Below are 21,800 nucleotides of genomic sequence, written 5' to 3' on the forward strand. Positions count from 1 at the left end.
ATTAAAATGCCAGCATTTGTAAGAGAATGAGTACACAGAGAAGTAGAGTATATATACCAGATATAAAACAATAAATCCTCTCTCTAAGCAGTGAAAAGTGAAAAGCAACAAAAGTAAGAACACTGACAGTACCACAGCTGGGAAGTTTATTACAAAAATAAAGAAAAAATCAAAACAAAGTAACAAAGAATAAATCCTTACAAAACAGTGGTGAGCGCTTTCAGGGATCTACCCCTTCATCAGACAGCAGTTAAAAATCCCATAATTCATTAAATACTGGAGGTTAGTCACATGATATTTCAAAATTTCAGTTGTACCCAATAAGGACATGACAATTAGTGCATCAGTACATATTAGCATAGTTATGCAAATAAAAAGACCATACACTAAAGGAATTATAGCTAAGATAAATAAGAAATGTGTATAACCTTGTATGGTGTATAATTATATATAATCTTCTTCTTCTTCTTCTTCTTTCGGCTTTTCCCGGTTAGGGGTCGCCACAGCGGATCACCTTGTCCGCACATTGAATGGCAGTGGAGTTTTACGGTGTCGAGTTGCCAGCCGGCCCAACCTTCCACAGAAGGCACACTCACACGCACACCTAGGGCCAATTTAGAGTGTCCAATCCACCTGCAGCATGTCTTTGGGATGTGGGAGGAAACCGGAGCACCCGGAGGAAACCCACGCGACCACAGGGAGGACATGCAGACTCCGCACAGAAGGTACCCCAGCCGAGGATCGAACCGGAGAACCTCTTGCTGTGAGGCGGCAATGCTAACCACTGCACCACCGTGGCCGCCCTGTATAATTATATATAATAAAAACCTGATAATTATAGTGACAACACTATAAATCTATATATATATATATACATATATATATAAAAATACAATACTAGTGCATCCAGCTTATATAGATACATTAAAAATTTATATAAAATGCTAATATATATACAGAAATAAATAATCAGACAATCTAAAATACAATGTAAAAAATATATAGAAAATGTATTGTAACATGTTAAAAATCAAAAAATTCTAAAAATTAGAGTGCAGTTCCAAATACCTGCATCTACTGATAGACTTTTTCCATCCACAAGAGGACGAGCTAGCAAAAGACATTAATATTGTCTATGGCAGCATTATAGATAGCGATTCTACACAAATAGTAGGTACAAAGCTGGATACTTTACATGAAAATATATTGAACTATGAGAAAAGACTTACTGCAGTTAAAACCCATAAATTACAGGGATTTTAATGATTTTCAACACGGGAATGTATTCTCTTGGGTGAGGGAACACCCTCCTAAGAGCCAGTCCAGACAGACAGCTCGGGGGATGCAATCAGAAGCTCCACAGAGGCAATTCCATGATGATGTTAATTTGAATGAAGGAATAGGTGACACACCCACTCCAACTGAGTCTGAGCAAGCGATAAGCAATGAAGCAACTGCCAGCTTTGGTACAACTGAAATTTTGAAATATCATGTGACTAACCTCCAGTATTTAATGAATTATGGGATTTTTAACTGTTGTCTGATGAAGGGGTAGATCCCTGAAAGTGCTCAACACTGTTTTGTAAGGATTTATTCTTTCTTTTGATTTTTTCTTTATTTTTGTAATAAATTTCCCAGCTGTGGTACTGCCAGTGTTCTTACTTTTAATAAATGCAAGCCCCCGTAGAGGCAGAATCAAGTCCCAGTATAAGAACACTGCACTGGCACAAAGCTGTGGTAATTTCTCTCTTTAATTCACAATAAAATCACATTACACACAAAATGTGGTTGAGCGCTTTCATCTACCATCGTAGATTTCATCAGAACCACTACACAATGTATCATGCTCCTTTATATATACATATTAATTCAACAATTAACAACTCATTAAAAAATCATGCGATTAAATTCATTTCCATTTGTTCATCAGCTTCTTAAAGTGCACAGTGCTCGATTCCCTCAATGTATGCCATTCTATATATGTATATGTTATTTTAAAATTTATAATACTTAAAAATACTTTAAAATACTTTAAAAACTGTATTGAATTCATGTTATGTATACTGATTACCATATACTCTATACCTTACATACAATACTTCTATTCTTTAAAAAATTATCACTGTCATGTTAGTATAACTTTCTTTAGTATACTATATTTATAATATACTTTTTATATACCCTTACACTATTGAATAGATGATTATATACCTTCTAAAATTTGGCTTTCCGCCTACATCCATCATAAAATAGTTTTTATTGAAATATATTCATTTAACCCCGGGTGCTCGGAGGCATTCAATTTAATTTGCCACCGTGTTTCTTTTTCTAGTAATTTCTCCTTTAAATTACCTCCCCTAGGGTTAACCTTTACTTGTTCTAATATTCCAAACTTGAATATCCTGCACTCTTTACTGGCCATACAATGTCTCCATAGGGCGTTATTCTCATCCTGCTTTTTTATTCTATAGTAGTGTTCATAGATTCTATTTTTTAAAAATCTAGATGTCATCCCTACATAGTAACATGGACATGTTGAACACAAGGCTAAATATATGACATTCTTAGTTCTACAGTTCCCCTTGATGAACCTAACTGTAGTTTTCTGAATGTTATCCAGTGTAACACTACTAACCTCCATAATAAACTGACACTGGTTGCAACTTCCACACTTGGCGGTACAACTCTCTCTCTTGCAATGATCACCCGTCATATTTTTCAACCTACTTTTCAAATTTTGTCCATTCCTATATACGAACGATGGTCTGGGGCCTAATATTTTATAAATGTCATCATCTGTTTCTATTATGTTCCAGTTTTTTGCTATTATGTCCTTAAATTTGTTAACTGAGGGCGCATATTGCATAACACAAGCTCTTCTATATTCAGTGTTCGCTTTTTTCATACTTCCTATTCCATCCTTATTCCCCAATATGGGTTTGTATTTTGTACCCCACTCATGTTTAACATACTTTACTATATCAAACACCATCCAGTCAGGGTACCCCCTGTCAATAAACATTGCGGCTATGTAATTTAATTCCACTATTACATCCTCAAAGCTAGATGTCATCCTAGCCGCTCTGATGCATTGCCCTTTGATAATACTTTTTTTCTGATACTGGGGGTGGCAACTATTATACTCGAGATAATCGTTACTGAAAGTATCTTTCCTATATAGGTTGGACTTAAACTTCTTACTCTCAATAGTTATTTTAGTGTCCAAATATGCTATGCTTTTTCTATTCATACTTGTTGTAAACCTTAAATATTCATTTCTACTGTTAAGATACTTGGTAAATTCATGTAGTAGTTCCTCACTACCTTCCCATATAAAGAACACGTCGTCCAAAAATCTGAGATAACTTTTTATATATTTGTTCCATTCCGTTCCCAAGATATATTCTTCTTCCCAATTCAGTAAAAATAAATTAGCAAACATGGGGGCACAGGCCGCCCCCATGGCAACCCCCTTGTTTTGCCTATAATATTCACCTTGAAACATAATAAAATTGTTCTTCAAAACTACTTCCATAAACACCATGATGACACTTATTCTATCCCAAGTTAATCTACTATATTTGCACATACTTTCTTCAAATCTTTTGAGTCCCTCATCCTGAGGTATACATGAGAAGAGGTCCACTATATCAATTGTTACTAAAAGGCAATTATCAGTTATTAATTCATCTTTAAGTCTAGTGAGAAAATCCCAGGAATCCTTTACTATATGTGGGATGCATGAATATACCCCTTTTAACCATCCATCGACTACTTTACCCATTTCAAAGGTTTTAGAATTGCTTCCAGATATGATGGGTCGAAACGGTGGTTCCTGGATGTTTTTATGGATCTTGGGTATGCCTACGATGGTTCCTAAAATAGGATACTCTATTTTCACATAATTGTACATGTTCATATCTATTCTACTATCTATTAATAAATCCTCTAAAATTAAATTAATTTTATGATATGCAATATTAACTTCATTTAGTGAGGTGGCTATATAATTCCCAGAATTTAATAATATATTCATAATTTTGTTGTTGTAGTCTTCTGTATAATATAGCACAACCCCACTGCCTTTGTCAGGCTTCATTATTCGAATTTTATTATCCATTTGTAGGTCCTTCAAGATCTTAACTTCATTCATAGTGAGATTTGTGATATGGGGTTTGTTATTCTTAAAACTTGTATACAATTCCTTTAATACCATCCTTTCATAAGTAGCTAATACCTTATTTAATGGAGGTGTATACTTACTTGGTTTCTTAAAAATATTCACGCTTGTCATTTCTTTCCCCTCTGAAATGTACAGCTAGGTTTAGCTTTCTCAAATATTTTTTAAAATCTATCACATAATTAACTAAATTGCCACTGTTGTTCGGTATATATTTCATACCCTTAGAGAGTAAACTGAACATTTCCTTATTTACATTCAAACTAATGTAATTATAGATGCTAAATTCTTTCCATCTATAATGAATGTCACTATGTTTGATTATTTCTTCTTCATTATTTCGTAATGTCCTATATGTTGGCATTAGCATGTTCTGTTGTATTGTGGATACCTTTTGTTCAACCCTATATCTCTTTCCTGTACTGGGTCCCTTAACTGGTCCTCCTCTAAAAAATGATATGCTTCCTTTCCCCTCCTCATGTTGTTGTTATGTACTAGTCCACCTTTACTCTGATACCCTCTATTCACTTTATATAATTCTCCTGTATTATCTGTTCTGTCCTTTTTAGACTCAAAGTTATAAGCCACACCTTTTTCATACTGCATTATGTCACGTTTTAATTTTTTACATTTTCTATCCATTTGTATATTAATCTGTTTTTCCACCCAAGTAAATTGTGCATTAAAACTTGGTAGATTCTCTTCAAATAGTAAATCAGTAGTAATTATGTGGTCCAACTCTTCTATTTCAGTCATTAATACACAAATTCTTTTATCATTACAGGCTATAAGATACTTCATAAAAGTGTAACCAAAATTGTCAAACATTTCACAACATTCTGTTAACTGTTCATGTTCCATATGTACACCCATGGGTCTCTTGAAGAATCTGAGCCCCATTGGAACCACCTTTACATCAATGCATCTTTTTAAATACGCATTATCAAGTTGTAAAGTCTTTAACATTTTTAATTTTTTACCAAACTGATATATATAGTCTTTCAACATCATATCTTCATTGTCCTTGCATTCATTACCCCTGTTAGAATAATGACGCATGTTGCCCTGCTCAAAATTAAATTTGCTGTCCAAAAAATTATCTAAAGTAAATCGCTTGTCATTAGTAAGAAACGCCGGCTGTTTGATATTCACAGTACCTTTATTTACTTTACTTTGCGCAGTCATGGCGTAAGTCCGCTTTGGTACGGTTCTTTTAGGTCTAGCCCCAGAAATGTTATACTGGTCGTCCTCCGATCTAGCCATCTCATTCCGCCCTGTTCTTGCTTCTCCCGAGCTGTTGGTAGATCCATTAGAGGCCCGTCTTCTCCCTACACCATTGACTATTTGCGCATTTGGAATCATGCCCGCTGTATTAGCGGTTTCCTGTTCCCTCTGATGTAGCATCCGGTTCTGCGTTTCTCCACTCACAAGCTTGGAATTAGTTTGAGTGACTAGCTCGATTAAACGGGTTAGCTCTCCCTTCATGATGGCCATTTCGGACTGTGTTCTTACTTTTGTTATATATACCAGATATTTTGATTCATTTTAACTGTCGGTTGCTTTGCATTGTTGTGCAAGAAGAAAGTAAGAATTAACAAATAGGTATAAGCATAGACAGCTAAATTACTTATTGCTGTGTCCAAGTTATTTACTGCTAGTAGGAGATGAGTGAGAGGAGGAGAAGGCCACAGTCTAAGTACACAGCAACACATATTTACTGACACATGATTACCAGGAAAGTCTGACTAGGTAAGACTCCATTCTCAACGAAGGCCTAGGGAGAAAAGCTCTAAAGTGTTACAAAATATTTTAAGAACAATCATTTTACACTCCTTCAAAAAATACAAAAAACAAATACAGTTGAAATAATTATACTAAATTAAACATAATATGAAAACATTGGTTAACAGGTTATATGACAATGACTTAATAGTTAGAGAAATAGAGCAGTTTACAGAGAAACTGAAAGGTAAGTTACCACAATGCAAACAAGAATTGCAACATGAAGTAAGAGAAAACCAGGCTTATGGTATATTTAGACATAAAGTTGGGGGAGAAAAATATATGGAAGTAAACAAGTGAGTGAAGAAGGGAGGGTTAGGTAAAAAAAAAAAAGTATTTGTTCACATTTAGAGATATAGTTTATCCTGGTGTTGAACAAGAACAGAGCCAGCTTTTGGCTAGGAAGTCTTCCAGAATGGCTTTGCAGGACAGGGGGGAGAGGGGCACTGGACTTTAAGAGAACAGATGATGCCAAACAGATACGACTGGTTTGCGGACAGACAGGAGTTTTTAGTCATTGGATCGTAACGGACAGTAGTGAAAGCTATAAGGTTAGTGAGCTAAACTATAGTAGGATTGGCCCATTCTATGCACCTTTGGCTTGGGTTGTTAAAGGAGAACTAAGAAGAGCCTAAGTGTGCCTTTCCCAGTTGTGCAAGTAAGGATTCCTGAATTTTTGTGTGCCGAAAAATAACCATCCCACTCCATCCTACACACAGTAAGTTCTGCAAAGAGGAGGAAATGGAGAGCAAATAAAATACTTAAATTAAGGAAAGGCATTTAGGACTGGATAACCTAAATGAAAGAGCAGGAAACAGGAGGGAAACATAGGAGGATACAGAGAAGCCAAGGAAACACAAGTGAGTAGAACATGAGAGTAAAGATACAATGCAGTGTTTGTGGAGTACTGCATAGCTGAAGAAGCTCCCTGCAAGGCAGGTATGGAGTACACTGGAAAGAAAAAAGCTTAACAGGATTAGATAGGAAGATTATGAAAAGCTGCCCAAAGCAGAAGTCACGGTATAGAAGGAGAAAGCTTTCTGCTCTGGGGGAAGATTACCTTCTCTAGATTAATGAAATGGCTATGGAGGTGTAAAGCAAATTAACTTAGTATTCATGAATGGAGACTAAAGGAGGCATGGAATACAAATGGGGCCAAAAAAGGAACAACATTTTGGGAGAAATAATCCAAAGACAAGAATTTTGTAACTCCAGAAGTTAACTACACTGGTGAATGACTGCAACAATGTGGTTTATTTGGGGTGGGTGGAGGGAGATGACACTGGAACAGGGAGAGACAATTAAGGGTACATTTAAAACCTTGGCTGAGAGGTGATGTGTTGAAAAGAACACTGTTTTCCTCTGATATTTAAGACAACGATATATGTGTGTGTGCGTTGTCTATATAACTGAGCAGGACACAAATTAAAAAAATAAGGAAAAAAGTAAAGAAATTGTAGAGGGAAGAGAACTTTCCTTTACTTAAAGTGACTTTTAACAGAAATACAATAATTTCAATGGTAATATTTATCAAGATGGAAGAGAATGAGACACAACAGCATAATATATAATCAGGATATTGGTTCTTTACCACTACAGTACCTGCATCCGCAGTGGTGGTGCTGCGGTAGTGTTGTCACCTCACAGTAAGACGCTGTCCGGTTCGATTCTCAGCTAGAGCGTCTTCTGCGTGGAGACGTGTGAATGGGTGTACCTTCTTTGAAGATTGTGCGTCAGGGCTGGTAACTCCGCACGTAAAAATCAACTACCAATCATTAGCGGACCGGAGTTCCGCTGTGGCGACCCCTAACCGGGAAAAGCCGAAAGACACAACAACAACCATTACAGCACCTGCATACATGGTCTCTACATGCAAAGAACACCACTACAGCAGGATTCAAAGTGTTTAAAAGCACTTTGAAGCATAACTATTACTTAGAGTATTTAAACACCAAAAGATATAATCTAATTGTGTACCTGTGCATGCATGCATGCATGCACACACTGAAATACTGAAACCATTACTTTGCTAATTAGAATGCCACATTTGAGAGCTATTTAACAGTTTCAAGAAATTAGGTGCATTCTTGACTGGTGGGAAAGGGGACAAATCAGTATTCACTTTATGCTTTAACCTGTTAAGTGAAAAGTACATGCCAGCAAATGTATATGAGTAAATGTGATCTCCTTTCTCTCCATTACTAACAAGGTGCACATTTGTTTTATGCATGTACACTAGCTTGCTGCTACAGCAATGTATATGAGTAAATGTGATCTCCTTTCTCTCCATTACTAACAAGGTGCACATTTGTTTTATGCATGTACACTAGCTTGCTGCTACAGCCTCAAATGTATATGAGTAAATGTTATCTCCTTTCTCTCCATTACTAACAAGGTGCACATTTGTTTTATGCATGTACACTAGCTTGCTGCTACAGCCTCAAGTACAAAGTCATTAGTAAGTTGTGGGTATGCCTTACTTATCCAGTGTACTGGGCCGGATCCCACATACATTCCTCTATCCTCAAGAGGGAAATCCTAACGGCTCCTTGTTTTCATACAAGAAGAGACCTCAGCAATGTTGACAATAACCTATAAATACTATAAATTGATTAATCATACTGTAACCCAGTTCTAATTTTATATATCACATACCCAACCAGAATTTTTCACTGTTTTATTCACTTTAAGCAATGTGCAATAAATGTCAGTGACCGCTAAAGCTTATTAAAGTAAGTAACTGTTCTTAGTTTAAATGGTACCTGCTCAAAAGGCTGGGGGATACCAGATCAGAAAATGCTTCTCCTCATCTTCATCGACACCAGGTGAACTTATGCAGGACTGCAGAGTACTCATAGTGTTTTTCTGTGCCCCTTCTCCCACCACCCTTTAACATACAGAAAGGACATGGCAAGTATACAAAAATTGGACAGGTGAAATTCTGGGTTACAGTCAGGGTGTCCCACAGAACTCTGTCCTAGATCCATACTTGTTTAGATTGTATCTTTCAGAGCTTTCTTTTTCATCTGAGGTGTTCTATAGTCTGTATGCAGATGACATGAAAATGGTTAAACTGATTATATCTGTTACAAAAGTACAGTTTTGTACCTACCATAAATGTAGATGTTCGAGGATTCCATTGCTGCAGTCCTGACTATTGGGTATAGTCCGCGTCCCAGTCGGCCCGAATACCAGAGTATAAGGCTGACGTCGGTCATGGCGCCTTAGACTGACGTCAGTACGTCAGGGTACTAATGCGCATGACCGACGTCATTTCCTCAGTCTTTTCTTGCCCCAGATGTCAGAAGACCCAAAAAGACAAGTCCCAAAAAACCTGCACCAAAAAACATGTACAATATATACAACAATATATACAAAAAATATAAGCATGTAAACTCACCTACACAACCACCCCTAAACATAGAGGGGAAGGAGGGAGGAAATTGGACTGCAGCAATGGAATCCTCGAACATCTACATTTATGGTAGGTACAAAACTGTACTATGTTCTTCGTCTTCCATTGCTGCAGTCCTGACTATTGGGTAGAATCCCAAAGCAGAGGAAAGGGAGGTTGGCAAATTATAAGGAAGTAGGAGCTGATAACATGCCTTGCAAAACAGCAGTGGCAAAGCCAGCCCTAGACTTAGAGTAGATAGGAAGATGATAATGCTTAGAGAAAGTATGTACTGAACTCCAAGTAGCTGCTTCCAAAATATCCTTAGTTGCCACCCCCCTTAGAAATGCTGTTGAAGTGGCAGTAGCCCTAGTGGAATGAGGCCTAATCCCAGCTGGAATCTCCTTGCCATGATGGGAATAACAAAATGCAATGCAAAAGCCAATCCACCGGGAGATAGTTTGTTTTGACACAGGCTTGCCCTGTGAACTCAAGGCAAAAGAAACAAACAACTGCTGAGACTGCCTAAAATCCTTAGTCCTGCTTAAATAATATCTCAATTGCCTGTGTACATCTAAAGTGTGCAAAATCTTTTCCCCTTTATTTTGGGGATCTGCATAAAAAGTAGGCAAATGAATAGTTTGGTTTAAAGCCACACTAGAAACCACCTTAGGCATAAAGGAAGGATTAGTACGTAATGATACCCTATCCTTATGAAAAATCAAAAAAGGCTCAACCGCCATAAGGGCCTGTAACTCAGAAACCCTTCTTGCAGAAGTAATGGCCAACAAAAAAGCAGTCTTCCATGACAAGTATGTCAGTTCAGCAGTAGCTGCAGGCTCAAAAGGTTGTAGAGTAAGTTTTTCCAACACAAAATTGAGATCCCAAGTAGGAGTAGGAGCTCTACGTGGGGGTCTTATATTCTTAGCCCCTCTAAGAAACTGCTTGAACAAAGGATGCGAAAACAAAGGTGGGTCACAATCATAATGAGCTGAAATTGCTGCAGCATGAATCTTAATGGAAGAGAAGGACAAACCTTTGTCCAATAACTCAGTAAGATATTGAAGAGCCACACTCAAATTAGGCTCAGAAATCTCCAAATTCTTTGCTGTACTCCAAAATAAAAATCTCTTCCATTTGTCTGCGTACACCTTCCTTGTACTAGGTCTTCTAGCTTCCATAATCACATTTAAAACTTGTTGAGGAAGTTGAGACCTGCTGTGCTTCAAGAGAGAATATGCCAGGCTGTCAGATGAAGAGAGTGAAGCTTGACATTGAGCAGATGACCATCCTTCTGAGATAACAAATGAGGAATCAGAGGTAAAGGCCATGGAGGCTTCCTTACCAGACTCCGTAGTAGTGGATACCAGTGTTGCCGAGGCCAATCTGGAGCTATCAAAATCATCCTTGGCCTGTCTTGTCTGACCTTTAATAATACCTTTGGAAGAAGAGGCAGAGGTGGAAAGGCATAGACATGAAGGTTTTTCCAACTGAAAGACAGAGCATCCACTTTCCAAGCTGTGTGATGAAACCCCTTTGTGCAATACTTTGGCAGCTGGTGGTTTAGTGGAGAAGCGAACAGATCTATGTCTGGAGTTCCCCATGAAACTGTCAATTTCTGAAATACATGAAGATCCAGTTTCCACTCGTGGGGATCCATGATTTGTCTGCTTAACACATCTGCTAGGGAGTTCTGTGCTCCTGGCAGAAACCTTGCCTGAAGAGTTAGTTGCAGGCTTAACGCAGTCTCCCATAAAATCATTGCTTGCCTGCATAGAGGATAAGAATGTGTTCCCCCTTGCTTGTTGATGTACCACATGACAGTTGTGTTGTCTGTTAGAATCAACACCTGCCCTGGAAGAAGTAACTCCTTGAAAGCCATCAATGCAAACTGGACTTCTAACATCTCCTTCATGTTGATATGTAGATGCTGTAGTCTGGCAGGCCACTTGTCTTGTATCCACTTTCCATTTAGATGAGCTCCCCAAGCAGTGTCCGAGGCATCTGTCGTTAAAATCTGACTCGCCTCTGGCCGGGTCACAGAGAGTCCCTTGTTTAGGTGACATTCCTGAGCCCACCACAAGAATTCCTTTTGAAGGCAAGGTATTATTTGAATGACAGTGTCCAAATCCTGGCAGTGCTGTGTCCATACATTTTGAGATACCATTGCAGCTTCCTCATATGCAGTTTGGCATTGGGAAGCACCAGAATACAAGATGCCATGAACCCTAATGCTTGAAGGACTGTCCTTGCAGTCAGCACGGACTGATGAGATAGTTGATGGAAGTAAAGTGACAGACTCTTTTGTTTGTCCGGGGTTAAAAGGCCATCTGGGCTGCTGTATTCAGTCTCACACCCAGAAAGCACATGTCTTGAGAGGGTACTAGACTGGACTTTATTTCGTTCACAGAATACCCTAGGCATCTTAGCACTGCTATGACATATTCCAGATGCTGTAGAAGGTCTTCCTTTTCTTGAGCCAGAATCAGGCAGTCGTCCAAGTAAGGATAGATTTGAATGCCTTGAAGCCTGAAGTAAGCTATCACTGGAGCCAGAACCTTTGTGAATACTCTGGGCAGTAGATAAGCCAAAGGGCAATGCAGAGAACTGATAATGAAAATCTCCAGTTCAAACCGCAGATACTTTCTGCAACTTAGCCTTATAGGCACATGAAGGTAAGCTTCCTTGAGATCCAAAGTTACCATCCAGTGATCCTTGCCCAGCAGAGGTAACAGTGGTTGTAACGTCAACATCTTGAACTTGGGAATGTCCAGATAAGTGTTGAGGATAGATAAATCCAAAATTGGTCTCCACGTGTTCCCCTTCTTTGGTACTAGGAACAGGCGAGAATAAAATCCAAGCCCCTTTCTGACACAGGGACTGGCTGAATGGCCCCTATCTGGAGTAACTGAGAAACTTGCTTGTGAGCCTCTTTTCTTTGTGGAGGAGGAACATCTGGCATGCCTTTGAAAGGGGGCATTGTGTGGAAATAAAATCTGTAACCGTGATGAATGATATCCAGCACCCATCTATCTTGAGTGATTAAATCCCAATTTTCTTTGAAAAGAGACAGTCTTCCTCCCAAAGGAGCTGCCAGACGAGAATCCACTGGCAGCTGAAAAGGCAGGTCATTGGGTCTGCTTACGAAAGGACTGACCCCTGCCCTCACCAGAAGTCTGAGCAGGTGAACTCTCTGATCTAGGCCTAAATGAACCTTGAGCCCTGCCCCTACCACGTCTAGACCTACCCCTAGACTGGGAACCATAAGCAGGATATGTCCACCCCTTAGCAGGCCAATTTCTACTAAACTGGAGGCTGCACCTGCAAAAATCTTTAACAGTCTGCATAGACTTAGCTTTGTCCTCCATTTTCTTTAAAACTGCTTCCACAGGCGGTCCAAACAACACATCAGACTGTAAAGGAGCATCCAAAATCCTGGTCTTAACATGCTCAGCTAAATTCTGATCCTTCAACCAGGCATGTCTGCGAAGAACAGAACTAGTAGCAGCCACCCTCGAGGAGGCCTGAACAGCATCAAAACCACACTGCAAAGAATGCTTACCCACTTGTTCAGACACATGAACCAAATCCAGCAATTCTTTACACTCAATACCTTCCGCCAAAGCATCCACCTTAGATTTCAATTGTGAAAGGAGATAATTCTGATATTTTAGCATGTGAAACTGACAATTCAACGCCCTCATGGCTAGAGTGGAAGAAGTATACACTTTCTTACCCCACCTATCCAAAGCCCTTGCCTCTGTATCAGAGGGTACAGGATTTTTAACCACAGAAGCTTTAACACCTTTAGGCCCCTGAGAAACAGTTTCTGGGTCCGCCCTAGGACTCTTAAACAAATACTTATGAGCTTGGGCACCCTATAATACCTATCAGGCTTAACAGGAGCAGGAGGCAAGGAGTCAGGGTTCAGGAAGCCTCTGCAAAACATCCTCCACCACATTCAACACAGGAGGAATAGCTAAGGGCCTATGCTGGGGTAAAAACAAGAATTCCCTAAGCCTTTTCCTGGAATCAGAGTAATCCTGGCCTTCCCATTTGAAGTGCTCCCTCATGGAGTGAAGAGTCTCTGAAAATGAAAAATCCTCAGGAGGAGAAGCTGTAGGAGTGGAATCATCCACATCAGAATCAGAATAAGTAGGAAACTCTTGTAAGTCTTCCACAGAAGACTCTGAAGCCTGTGAACACTGTTCAAAACTATCAAACTCCTGTTCCACCCTAGGCCTCTTATCAGGCGGGGGCATAGAACCTCTAATTAGAGTAATCAAATCTTCTGCCATTTTAAGCATATGTTTCTTAGGCACAGAGCGCGAAATGCTAGGAGAAGCCCCCACAGAAGCTGAACTTGGCCTACCTCTAAAAGAAGCTTTGGCAACAGAAGGAGAGGCCCTAACTACCTTGGGAAGAGAGGGAAGAACAGTTACCTCAGAAGCCCCTCAGCCTGGCCTACCTCCTGAGAGGGCACATCCTGTAACAATAAAGTATCTGCCTGAGACTCCATGGAGACTCGGCAAAACCTCTGGCTCCACTGAGCCTACTAAAGAACCGACGTCCGGGACTGCCGGTTCCTCACCCCTAGGCTTCACTGTTTTGTCCTTTCGCTTCTTGGATGAAGCGGGCGCGGAGCATCCGACGGCATATTATAATTGCAACGCTTCCAAACACTAACCTAGCACAATCTAGCCTCCTCTTAATAGTGCGCTTGTTAAATCTAGCACAAGAGCGGCAACCAACAACGTCGTGCTCAGGCCCTAAACAAGGTATACACAATGTATGATAATCCCTATGCGGTATCTGCTTCCCACAAGAAATACAGTTATTCACTTTTTCTGACATCCGGTTAAATACTGAGGCAAGAAAACCAAAATGTTCACAACAGGGTTACTTAGCCAACTCTGTTTCGGTCTGAAACTCCGGTTTCGGAAAATCTCAGAACGCCAACCTGCACTCGCAAAATTGCTTCTGCATCGGACCATGCGGCAAAAAAGACTGAGGAAATGACGTCGGTCATGCGCATTAGTACCCTGACGTACTGACGTCAGTCTAAGGCGCCATGACCGACGTCAGCCTTATACTCTGGTATTCGGGCCGACTGGGACGCGGACTATACCCAATAGTCAGGACTGCAGCAATGGAAGACGAAGAACATCAGGACATGTCTGCAAAATAACTGAACTAAATTGATCATTTGGGCACAGTAGACTAATATGCCAATAATACATCAAAAACTAACCGTATGAGATGTGGGCGATATAGACTGAAGGGTGAATATTTAATACAGTGCACAATGACTGAATCTGTAGATTTACTTAAGGATCTGGGTGTATAGGCAGATATAGTTTTGATCTTTTCTGATCATGTCAACAAATTGACTAATGATAGTTATAAATCTACAGCATGTATAAAAAGATTTATAAAATCTAGGAACTCAGAAATGATGAAATCAGTGTTTGTAAAACACAGTAGATCGAAACAAGACCATGGAATAATGATATAGGTTCATAGGTTCATACTAGGCTATCTGCCCTGGGGCAATTATAAGCCTAGCCCAATTCTGTATGGCTTACGCCACCCCTTGATTTGAGTATACTGTGCCCTTTTTAAGGTTTAGTTTACTGTGCCTCTGTCTAATAGTGACACGGGAGTAATCCCTGGGATAAACCTACGATCCCCCATCCACCTATCGAGATTCTTCTTGAAGAGATTCAGTGAGGTGCTCTGCCTCACATGAACTGGAATTCTATTCCAGAGCAAAGGGAGCCTCTGGGTTATGAACCTGTCCCTCCAGCAAGTTCTATTTATTTCTGTGCTGAGGTTCAAGTCCCTCGAGCATGTGGCTCTAAGGGATTTAGATTTACTGAGGTGGAGCATGTCCATTAATTCTGGATTTGACATAGCTTTGTATGTCAGGCATAGATCGCCTACCTATCTAAACCACAAACACCTCCTTACTATAACCTAAGAAACAAGTAGCCTCAGCAACCTCACAAAACACACAACACATGCAGTACCCACCATGAAACATATGTCTAAGATCACAATGACACAAATAAATAGCCCATAAGACAAACGTCCTCACATTCGAATACTCTAGTCATAGGTGAATCCATAAGTGAGACACACCAACGCTCTACTTCCCAGGATGGGCAAGGAGAGGGTCACAGTCAGTTGTTTATAAGAAGCCAGGATTTGGCACATCATGCAGGCCCTCAGGTTCTTGCACTACAAGTGCTCTAATGACTCACTCACAGTCTACGTGGAAGTAAATGGCCTGAGACGTTATCTCCCTGGACTATATGAAGACAGACACAATGGAGCTCTTTGAATGTGTGCCAGAGGCAGGTATGAACCTTGCCTTGAGCAGCATTCTACCATCGGTGAGAATGATATCGCAATACAAACAAAAGATTACTAACTTAAGCAATTGGCTTAGCTTCTGGTATTACTCTAAGGGGGTAAAATATATATCAGTCTGAGAGGAGATGACACGCAATCCTATCTGATTTGCCAGAGATGGCATGCACCTATCCTCCAAGGGGTTTGTAAACTGGCTAAACCTTTGTCTATCCCCATAGTCGCTTTTTTGGCAACATCAGAATTCTAAATCTTCTAACATAACAAAACAAAATCTGGATAATATAAAGGTGCTGCTGCTGTACACTAGGAGTCTTGACAAAAAAACCCTACACTCTATACAAGCACTCCTTACCCTGAAAAACACTGATATATGCATCATCAAAGAGACCTGCTTCAGGAGCAATGAAAGCAAAACACCAATGCAAAATTTCAATGCCTAACATAGATTTTGGCTCACCGCATTAAGTAAGGGCACTAACAACGGTGGTGTCTCTGTATTCTTAAAAATAATTTCATCTCCAGACTAGTTAGACAAGATAACAACTTGTACCTCCTTCATGTCCAACTCACTCTTTACGAAATCCCTTACTATATCATAGATAGGTTCAGGACCCTCTCTATGGCCACCACAGCTCACACCTCTGACCTAACCAGCATGGAGTCTCTATTCTTTAAGCTAAGTATTATTCTCATAGGAGAAACTACTCCTCCATTAATTGGGAGATGTATGCATCAAAAATGTATTCCCAGAAATTTCTAGACTTCATCAATACAAACTCTCTGGAGCAGTTAATCCACACCCCGACCAGGAGCAATAAAATCCTGAACTTGTTCCCTACCAATACATAGTAGCTTTGCTTTCCACCAGTTACAACTTCCTCCCTAGTCAAACTGAATGATAACTCAGTCTCATTCATCTCAAGACTGAAGCCAGAAGCATCTTCCAATACCTTGGTAGTCAAAGATTATGCTAAAGCTAACCTACTAAAACTGACTGATGACCTGATTAATTCATAAACCTTATCCATCCTGATGACCCAACTGCTTATACAGAATCCTTCACTCCCAAATTCTATGCACATACAAATAGCTGCACAGCTGCAGCTGTCCCCCTTTGAAGTAAGCACAATGCCAAATTTAGAAATAAACCCTTATGGCGGAACCAAATATAAATAGGCTCTATAATTTAACTCGTAAGATGCCAATAACATTCTTGCAAAATTTAACAAGGAGCTCAGGACCCTGATGCATACCTCTCAACTTCTTAGAGCAAGAAATACAAACTCTTGACACAAGCCTGTTTGGATTAATCTAAGGCTGATCTTGCCTAATTAACCTGGATGACTTCTTTGAGAAGGTTACTGAAGCAATGTATGAAGACAGGTAAGTAGACAGACTGCATAGCTACATCTCAAAAGGCATTTGACACCATTCCACATTCTGGTATCTTAGATAAACTCTCCTGGTTAAATGTAAATGCCTATAGCAAATTCGCTCACAAATTACACCCAGGAGATTAGGGTGGTGCTTCTACCACCTCCAAAAGACAGTGGTGTACTGCAGGGTTTGGTCCTTGAGTCGCTCCTCTTCAGCATTTATTTCTCTGAGGTCACAGCAAATACCAAGGGCTTACACCTATGTTTGCAGATTACTATAAACTTGGTGCCCACATAAATCAAAAGAGGACACCAAAATCCATCAAGAGGTCCTTTCCCAAATAAATAGCTGGTGTCAAAACCACGGACTTAAAGTAAATGCCACAACATCTTTAATAATATCCTTTACAAAGTATGCCTTCTTTGTAAATATCACATTGACAACATGGCCCTGAAAGTTGATCACTTAGACGGGGATTTGGGAACCTATGTCAACAACAAACTGTCCTCTGATCACCATGTGTCCACTGTACTCGGCTCTCATCAGGCTGATCATTATATAAAATGAATGTGAATCTCACAAGGTTGTAAAAAGGGGGGGGGGGTGAGTATGAACAAGGTCTCCAGTTTTAATTTTTAGAAAAGTAATGTACCTATTACACTAACTGGTCCCAGGGACAAATTAGATCATACTATGCACAAGGACCAGACACCCAGATGAAACAGAAAGCACTTTAATCTACAAGAAGCACAGTTGTTCAACAACAAAAACAGCAATGAATCATTTTAAATCTCTCGACTGTTGAAAAACCACCATCTTTTCAGTGTAAAATATTTTGCAGACAGAATCGGAATTGTCTAGACATGGTAAGGCCTTGCTGTGTCTAATAATGATGGTCGTCAAAAAAGCAATTACTAGAAAATGGAAATCAAAATTTAAACCAACTATACTGGTAGTAATAAATACAGTAACAGAGATAAAACAACTGGAAGTGAGATCTTTACAAAAAAGGTAGGAGCAAACTACAGTGCAAAAATGGGAATTGTGGGAACAATACATACAAGGGAGGAATGAAGTTTAAAAGGTGGCAGGACTTAATTTAGCTATGTAATGTTTGAGTGAGAAAGATTGGGTAAATTATAAGTGATGAACAATGTTTACAACTGGGAGTGTGTCAGTATGGTTTGTGATATAAAATGCTTGCTACTACGATTGTGTTGGTGTGGTTTGTTTTCATTTATATAACTATATGATTGCCTATGTAATAAGTGATGGTTTAATAAAGATGTTTCTTGTTTAAAAAAGGCAGGAATTAAATATTTTATGCAATACTGCTTAGGTTATATGATATATAGCAATACATGCAAAGTATAATGTTTGTTATGTTAATATAGTTTGATTACTTTTATATGAATGTAAATTTGCCTATGTCACAAGTGATAATTCAATAAAGGTGTTTGGGGGTAAAAAAAGGCCTACAGAGCCAGAAAAGTGTTCCAGGTGACTCCCGTAGCAGAGTTACAGTTCAAGCAGCTGTTACCCTAAACAGGGTCATAATTTCAAGATTGACTCACTATGAATCAGTATTTAAGATATGTACCACACACTGATCAAGACCACAGACTGAGCACGAACTCAGAATGATATACAAACTGTACATAGTAGGTACAGACTTTCTTTGTAACATTTTGAAAAGATATTTTTCATAAACTGTTCCATTGTTGCTATAAATATATAGCAAATAAAGCAAATATAGGTATAGCAGAGTTGTAGATGGGAACCGGGCAGAAATTCAATACACAATTGTTTGTCACTCATATGTGTGAGTGCTACAGTGCAATTTCATTCCATAAACCGATTCTATGACTGTACCGTCTCATAAAATTCTCCTTAATTTGAGCTACAATATCTCAGATTTAATAGCTGTGTATCTACACACAGGCACCAGTAGCAGTGTGGGGTGCACAAGTGTGCAGCTTATTAAGGCTTTGAACTGTTCATTAACTGCTTCCAGTATTCAAGGGTTCAGTGTACAACTCTGAACAAGTCACTTAACCAGAGTGTTTGCTGGCCAGAAATTTCTAGATTACCCAGTTAACAAATACATTAAAAGTAAAAGACAAGTTACCATAAATTTAAATATTCACTTCTTTTATAAATTGCACTTAACCATTTGCACATCTGAATATCAAATACTTTTTTATTTGTGTACCCATAGTAAAATATAAATATCACACACACACACACACACACACACACACACACACACACACACACACACACACACACACACACACACACACACACTGTTTTATATTAAGGTCATTTCATCGATGACCTTTTTTATATTTGAAGAGGTGACCAAGATGAGTTATTGTGTTTTTTAATAAATGTTAACAATGCTTGTGAATATTTGAGTTTCACTTTTAACTACAATCTAAAAGGTATTCATTTTTTAGACGTTGAAGTTTTCAAAGAAGGAAAGAAGCTTCTTAGAAAGATTTATAAAAAGAAAATTCAGAACAACACTTATTTAGAGTATGGTAGTATGCACCCCATGAATATGAAGTACAATATTGTCAAAGGGCAATTAAGAAGAATAAGTGATTTAACTGACTGTGAGGATTTATTCCTTGAAGAAGGTAAGGCCCTGTGTGACAAATTTGTAGTGAGAGGCTATCCTGAGGATGTTGTTAAAGAGAAATCTACTGAAATCAAGGAAAACAGGGGGACACTGAGCAAACAGAATGAGACCACTGGACAAGATCCGAAATTATGAGATTGGGATGATTGTTCCATGTTGTTTAGATGGTAAACAGATTAAGAATCTGCTGAATTTATAAACTCTAATGCAATGGAACAACTGGTCACCACTCCCACAAGAGGGAACAACATATTGGACCTGGTCGTCACCAACATGGGGACTCTATGTTCCACACCAGAGGTAAACCCCTCATTGGTAAGATCAGACCATAAACAAATTTCCCTAGAGATCCATATCCTGTCCCCACCCCCAGCCAAGGAAATCACTGTAAAGAATTTCTCCAAAGCCAACTTTGCACTTCTCAAGACTGAGGTGGAATCCTTCAAAGCCCCTGAGCCAGAGGATAATACAGCCCAATCCGCAGAATCCTTTACAAATGCATTCTATGAGCACCTGCAGAAATGCATGGATCGTGCTATCCCAAATAAAACCAAGACTCACTCCTCCAAAAACAGGAGACCGGTCTGGTGGACCCCTGCCATAAATAAGCTATACAACAGAAGGAGGAAGCTACTACATGGCAGAGCAAAATCCCAAAAAGGGAAGGCATCTCTGATCAGTATTAACAAGAAACTTCGATCCCTCATAAAATCATCAAAGGCCAGTTTCGAAAGAAAAATTGCCCTAGACACTAAAGATAATCACAATGCCTTCTTTAGTTATGTCAGAAACATGGTTGGAAACTCCCAGATATGCTCTGAATTGTTGCATAACGATACAAAATATACCGAACCTACAGACATAGCCAACATCCTGGCAGACAGATTCAGCGCAAACTTCTCCCCCCCTTCCCCCCCAAAGGAGCAAACGCCTATCCCAACTGAATGTAACCTCCCTGGCATCACAGATGCGCAGGTGAAAGCTGCCCTCTCCAAAGCAAAAAACACAGCATCTATGGGACCGGACGGTGTCCCAGGCTGTGTCTTACATGAGCTCCAAGAAGAACTGAACCCTCACATTAAGTCACTGTTCAAACTTAGCCTTACTACAGGATATGTACCCAAAGAATGGCGTACAGCTACAGTGGTCCCACTCCACAAAGGTGGTGCCACAACGGACCCCAAAAACTATCGCCCCACAGGCCTCTGGTCTGTAAAGCTATGGAGCGTATTATCATGGAACTCATAAACAAAGACATTGGAAGCCTCCAGACACTGGACCCTACCCAATTCGGCTTTGTTAAGGGCAGAACTTGCCTCTTAAACCTAGTTGATTTCTTTGAAACAGTTACCAAAGCCATAGATGAGGGCAAGGTAGTCCACACAGCCTACCTGGATCTCGCAAAGCCTTCAACACAATACCTCACTCGGGCATCATAAATAAGCTTACCAGCTTAAATATCAACCCCTATATCACAAGATGGGTTGCAAACTGGCTCAGAGATAGAACCCACATGGTCAGATCGCAAGTGCCATGTCCGAATCCAAACCAGTTACAAGTGGCGTCCCATAGGGCTCAGTTCTGGGACCTCTCTTGTTCGGTATATACTTTTCTGAGGTTCAGGCTAACACGGGGGGGATTATGGCTGACAAAGTTCGCAGATGACTGCAAACTGGAGGCCATAATTGAATCTCCAGCTGACACAAGCATCCTCCAAATGGGTCTCACAGAGACGGATGCTTGGTGCCAGAACCACGGCCTCAAGCTAAATGCTAAAAAGTGCATAGTCATCCCCTTTGGGAAAAACAAGGTGCCCACAAATTACCACATAGGTGGTAATCCATTAAGTACGGAAGAAGTAATTAGAGATTTGGGGACCAATGTAGATAGTAATCTCTCCTTTGATAATCACGTTGCCAAAGTGGTTAGAAAGACCTTCTATATAGCCCACCTTATCACGAAAGGGTTCGCATCTAGATCAAGAGAGGTCCTTGTGCCCCTCTACTCGTCACTCATCAGGCCCATAATTGAATACAATGCCCTTTTTG

The 21,800-nt window shown here is 39.7% G+C and overlaps 1 pseudogene; it reads right to left on the reverse strand.

The window, feature by feature from the left end:
• LOC122813948 overlaps positions 1 to 21,800 on the reverse strand; it is a 120,610-nt pseudogene that overhangs the window by 48,152 nt on the left and 50,658 nt on the right.

The sequence above is a fragment of the Protopterus annectens genome, chromosome 10.part0 (assembly GCF_019279795.1).
Source record: "Protopterus annectens isolate FY-2018-M chromosome 10.part0, PAN1.0, whole genome shotgun sequence".
Classification (NCBI taxonomy): domain Eukaryota; kingdom Metazoa; phylum Chordata; order Ceratodontiformes; family Protopteridae; genus Protopterus; species Protopterus annectens.